The sequence below is a fragment of the Rhinopithecus roxellana genome, chromosome 21, assembly GCF_007565055.1.
Source record: "Rhinopithecus roxellana isolate Shanxi Qingling chromosome 21, ASM756505v1, whole genome shotgun sequence".
NCBI lineage: Eukaryota > Metazoa > Chordata > Mammalia > Primates > Cercopithecidae > Rhinopithecus > Rhinopithecus roxellana.
In genome coordinates, this window is record NC_044569.1 from 69,070,363 (window position 1) to 69,076,860 (window position 6,498).

Consider the following 6,498-nt stretch of genomic DNA (forward strand, 5'->3'; position numbering starts at 1 on the left):
GTTGCAGTGAGCCAAGATCGTGCCACTGTACTCCAGCCTGGCGACAGAGCAAGACTCTGTCTCAAAAGATAAATAAATAAATAAATAAATAACCATTATTCTAGACTCTACTATGAAATTAACTTTTTAAGCTTCTGTATGTGAGGGAAAACGTGATATTTACCTTTCTGTGCTTGAATTATTTTACTTAACATAATATCTCATGCTCATCCATATTGCTTCATGTTGCTGCAAATGACTGAATTTCATTCTTTTGTATAACTAAATAGTATTCCATTGTGTAATGTACCACATTTACTTTATTTATTCATCTGCTGATGAACACTTAGCTTGATTCCATATCTTGGCAAAAACTATGAAACATTTTATAAATTTTTGTGTTATCCTTGGACAGGGGCCATACTAATCTCTACTGTATTTTTTTTTTTTCTTTTTTGATACAGGGGTTTCACCATGTTGGTCAGGTTGGTCTTGAACTCCTAACCTCGTGGTCCACCTGCCTCAGCCTCCCAAAGTGCTTGGATTACAGGTGTGAGCCACTGTGCCCAGCCTTCTGTATTGTTTTATTTTCAGTATATGTACTGCAGAAGTGAGCACTAACCTTTTTATTCCCTTCATCATATTTTCAAATACTTCCAGGAATTAATATTACAGGCAAGATTAATCAGTGTTAACTACGGATATTAGAATAATTATTCAATTTAAATCTTCCAAATAGTAATTTGTCAAATATTCAGGATATCTTGTAATAGCTAAGTTTACAAAGAAAAGTAAGACATAGTCCTTGCTCTTGAGAAACTTACGATATATTAAGAAAAACTAGAAGCCAATATGGTAAACAATAATGAATGGGCATAAACCAAGGTGGGATATAAGGCAGTTACAGAGATCTTCACAAGGCTCAGGCAGGGCTTCGGAGTCCTGAGGATATTTGAGCTTTGAAGAGGTCTTTCACTCACTGAACATGTATTCATTAGGTGCCAATTATGTTCAGATGCTCAGTAAATGGAATTGAATTTTGTAAGGAGGGAGACTCAAGGTCAAAGCAGGAAGATTGTATCCAATCTGGAGCCAGCAAATTGACAGGGAAAAAGAAGGGAATTAATAATTGCTTCACACCTATTGTCTACTGTGTGCTTAATCTCTCAGTGGCCTAGTTCAAGATTTTTATTCCCACATTACAGATGACAAACATGAGTTTCAGAGAGGTTACTTTGCTTGCCCAGGTTTCATAGAGCATGCATGAAGCAGAGCTGGAGTGTGAATGCATATGGTGTCCTTGCAGAGTCCACTCCCAGGGCAGCTGCCTTTTTGTACAGGCATAGAAACAGAATAAAAGAAGATGAAGAGAGAATGAGAGATGGCACCAATGGCAACACGATTTTAGTGGCTGAGGTTACGTTATGCTTTATCTAGAAATGGAAGCCACAGGGGCCTTGAGACAGAATGTAAAGAGTATTGGCTTTAAAATCAGAATTGCCTGAGTTCATATCCCGACTGATTCACTGAGTAGCTTGACCATCATTGATTATAACAGAAGTCATCAGGAATAATAATATCCATTGCATCACTGTATACCTCCGTCCAGTGTTTAAGTAAATATGACACTTAGTAGTTATATTTATTTAAATAATGATCACATCATTGGTCACATTCTATATGCAAGGAATTCATAGCACTGGCTTTTGTCCTGTGTGGACTCTGTCTTGCTTCTTCTATATATACACATTTTTTTTTTTTTTTTTTTTTTGGACATTGTGACAGCATTCTAAGTTCAAAAGTCCATCCATGTCCACCCATCACTTCCTTTCATAATGCTTATTGGTTTGGGTTTTGAGATATCTTTCATGAGCCATACACACATTACCTTCATGATATTAGTGAAATTTCCTACAATTGCATGTAGACCACTGTTGCTCATGATTTTGCATGAAGTTTAGCTGACTCGAACCTACTTCAGAAATGTACATTTACTCCCAAATTCACTCGCTTTGCAATGCTTGAGATGGGTGGACCTTTTTAAAAACCTTGGCTACAATTGAGAGCACCTGCCAGTTCCACAGGAGAAATAATCAGGAGTGGTTTCTGACACTGAGCAATGCTATGGTCACACAGGGACTACCTTGGAATGTTGAGACCATTACCTTAAGTTCAAGGCCCCTAAACCAAAAGAAGAGAAGAGAAAAAAAAAAAAAAAAAAAAAAGTCTGTTTTTCAATTGTTGGTTTGTTGTTTACAATCAGATTAAATACCCACTTTTTGCATAACCCATGGATAGACTAAATGGTGAATCTTAAAGAGAATAATCCGAAGGGCAACATTATGGAGAACTCCTGTGAGGCAAGTCGAGACACTAGAGTAAAAAAGAACTGAGTGGTATTTCTAAGAGACTGACTCAAAAAAAGGAAACAAAACAAACACACAAAAAGCAGGTAGAGTCAAAACCAAAAGAGCAGAACCATCCAACTGGAGAATTTTTTAAGTGAGATGTAATTTCATAGGTGACAGTAAAAACCAGACTGGACAAGGCAGTAGCAAATGCACTCTAAGGAGCAATTTTGGTGGTAGGAACAAGTTGGCCTTATTGCCCTAATGGATCATCCCTTTCTCTATCTGCTGTGATATGAGAGCTGATGAGATCCTGCCTGAGGCAGCGGGACCGTCTCAACACAGATTGTCTCTCCATTCACAGGGGTAAACACTTTACTGGGAGATTTAAAGTGAAATTTAGAATTACAGGGAAGTACCTAGGAAACAGATATTTTTTTCTTCAGTGAACTCTTAAGAGGGCTTGTCAGTAAAGTTCAAGCAAGCAGGTGTGCCGAAAATTGCTTTAAAACCAAACAGACAGTAGGAGGCATGCATATGCCAGAAATCATAGCCCCCATGAGACAGACAAGCCCATTTTTCAGCAGGAGCAGCTGTTGGTGCATCTGCAGACAGGTTGTTGTCAGGAGTGTTGAGCAGAGAAATTTCAGGAGAAAGGTGCTCATGAGAAGGGAAGAGGCGTGAGGTCTCTGGTGTATGAGATTCAGCAAAGAAACTTGGGTGATGCGCTGAGTCCTGGGCTGACATTGTTAGAATTTAGAATTTCATCTGAGACTGGGAGGCTGGACGAAAGTGGCACTGAGACTTTAGATTGGAGTTTGTTAAATCCTGAGCAATAAAGATTGCAGTTCACTCTAATGAAACTTCCTGGGAAGACTATTAGTATTAAACAGGGAGACTCTCTCCCCAGAAATAATGCTAAATCATAGTCACAAGTCCAGTTCGGCACAAGCCAGAATATGATTGCATTTTTTAAATTAAATTCACTCTTATTGCTTTGGCAGTTGCCGTTTTCTGAAATTAATAGGAATAGAACGCATGAACCAAAAGGATAAGGGTGACCATATGGTGTTAGAGGCTACAGAGGTGAAGGTGACAAAGGTGGGTGGGCAGGCAGAGGTAGGGGTGGCCATATCTTTATTAAGCATTTACTTCAAGGGAGTAGATCAATGAAAAAGACTAGGACTCTAACATAATAAGAATTTTACAAAATTGTTGGGGACGTTAAGGCTCAAAATAACAACTTGTGTTTTACTATAGAAAAATTTAACTGTTTCTTTTAATGTCTCAGCATCATGAGTACCCAAAATTATCTTACATCCTTTATGTGGCTCAATATGCCTGCTAGCAAATTGCTGATCAGCAGGTGGGTGCTCACTTCTCACCTTTTAAAGTATAAGGTAATATTAAAAAGAAGTCTTAAAGGATCCTAATTCATTGATAATAGCCATCTTTATTCCACAAGCCTCAATGTGAATTATTTATTGAAATTCATTAAGTGAATAACTTATTCATGAATTTAGCAAATATTTGTTAAGCTGTCTCACTGTGCCAAGCGTTTACTTTTTGGACACAGACATTAGAAGCATTTGGTTCCTACCCTCAAGGAGTTCACTCTAGAATCAATGAAAGAAGCAACAAAATGACCTTTGAGACAAAATCACAATACAGAGGAGTAAGTGCCATAGTATCTGCACTTATCCAAAATGAACAAGGCTTCTCGACCTCATCCTATGAATTGAGATTAGAAACACTGTCAGGAAGAGGAGCTGCTGGCATTGACCTTTGGGAAATGAGTGATCATTAGCCAAGTGGCCATGGTTGGGTAGGGTATATCAAATGGGAACAACATGGACACAAGCAGAGGACAGAGAGAACATAAACAATTAGGGAACTGAATACAGATCAAGAGAACCCAAAAGAGAGGTAAGTAGAAAATCACAGGTTGAGAGGAGTTTGCAGAAACAAGGACAGAAACTAAAATAGGTAACACTAAGGTACATGACAGCAATTAGAATCCACCAGAAAACTCTGAATAGCAGTAATGTCAACAGATTTGCAGTTCAGAAAGAATTTTGGTGGCATTGTGGAGGATGGATTCAAGTGTGTTGAAGCTGGAGGCTTGAAAGCAGTTTAGGAAAGTATTACAGCAGTCCAGTGAGCAGTAACGAAAGTCTGAGCTAAAGCAGAGGTAGGGTAGATAGTAGATGGGGGTTTGAGATAATTAGGAAATAATTGTAAGATATGGAGTGTGAGATGATAGAGGTGTGTAGGGAAGAAAGGGTAGAACCTGAAAACATTCTTTCAAGCACATTAAAAATATCAACCTATTTAATACCATAAGAGTCATATTAGTTAAGAAATAATGCATGTCTATACTACAGATGTGGAAATGGACACAAACCCAGGTATTGTCCTATGCTCATCGGAAAACCTTGTTGTAGCATCTTGTTTCAGAGCAGAGTATCCCTTTGCAGCAAATGGAAGAATCAGAATCAAAGCCAGCATCCTGTTCTTTCAAGCACCCTATCTTGGATACAGCAATTAGAAACAAGTCAAACAAAGGATGTGCGTTACATTCTGTAAAATCCTTGTTGTCCTAACCAGACAACAGGAGAAACAATGCTACAGAGAAAAACAGACTTCTGTCCAGATGGCAAGGTGAGTCAATGCATACCTCATCCTCTCTCCCTTTGATATTGTAACTATCATGGCTACATGTTTATTGCAGCAAGTGGCCTTGGAACATGGTTACTTATACTGGCAGTTCTCAAAGACAAGATTAAACAGAATGAGAAAAGGCAACATCCGAAGCACAGTGGCTGCATGTTTTCAAATTGAAGAAATTCAAGCTCAAGTCTAAAAACTGAAAGTTTATGTAAAAGTAAAAAATGGGATATACAAAAGGGAATTGACCCCTAGACAGATAATAGTAAAAATAATGAATATCAAAGTTTAAAAAGACCAGCAAAAAAAGCAGATTTCCTAAAGCTGAATAAAAGGAAAACACCAAGGTCTGGGAGGCAGGGAATCTAAGGCCAATTCACGATAATTTCCGAAAACTGGATCAAAAGGGAAGCACCTGGTTCTGGGCACAGGGAACCTAAAGCCAACTAAGGTCAACATCCTAAAGCTCAACCAAAAGGAAAAACTGCATCTCCCGCTGCCCAAGTAACAAAGGATCAAAGGCTACTCTCTCTACAACCCTCCCCCTTTCACCACATCACAGAAGGAATGGGAAAGTGCCCTGGATTGGCAGCGGGCCAAGGATAAGCCATCCCTTCATCTGCATAGGGCACCAATTCACCTCAGTCTTTAATTAGCCATGGACCAAATCCTTTATCCATATCGGGGTAGCCCAAAGGGACGTCAAAAGGGGTACTTAAAACCCAGGAAACTGTGTACTCTGACCCTTTGAGCTGCATGCTAGGGCCTACTCCCATCCTGTGGAGTGCTTTCTTGCTTCCTGCTTTCCCTGCTTCCTTCCTGTTACTTTGTGTGTTTTGTTCAGTCCTTTGTTCAAAACACCAAGGACCTGGACAACTCCCACTCATGACCTTCCTTCCAGTAACATTATAATCTATGCATAACGTACCTATATATCTATGGCTAAACACTTGAAATAATATAAATATAATGCAGTGCTTCCAAACCAGAAGAAGAAAGAAAAACAAAGGAAATAAATAAAATTCTGATAATTAAATAAATATTGGAAGGAAAATAAAAATGTAAAAAAGAAAAATATTATAAACAGAAAACACTAGGTATGGTAGAAATATTTCAAATATATCAATAACTCCAATAAATATAAAGAGATTAAGCTTTCTTATTAATATAAGAAAATGTAATACAGTCTTAAAATCCTTATTATGCTGTTTTAAAAGATACATTAAAACAAAGTGACATATAATTATTAAAAATGAGAAAAAGAGATTAAAAACAATATGAAAGACAATAACCAAAGGAATGCTTTATTAACAATATAGTAACATTAATGTCATACAACATACGTCAGACAGCAGAGAGTACTGATATAGTGATAAAAGGAGCAATTCTGGTAATATATAACAACTATAGGCATGAATATGTCAAAATATATGAAGCAAAAATTAATATAATTAGGAAAATAAATATTTTATACCAAATATTTTAATATATCTATTTAGATACC

The 6,498-nt window shown here is 37.6% G+C and overlaps 1 non-coding gene across 1 annotated transcript; it reads right to left on the bottom strand.

Annotated features, from left to right (window-relative positions):
- Positions 1 to 349: 349 nt before the first annotated feature.
- LOC115895547 lies at positions 350 to 451 on the bottom strand. Its single transcript, XR_004055744.1, has one exon. It is a non-coding gene; the product is annotated as a U6 spliceosomal RNA (small nuclear RNA).
- Between the last annotated feature and the right edge of the window lie 6,047 nt (positions 452 to 6,498).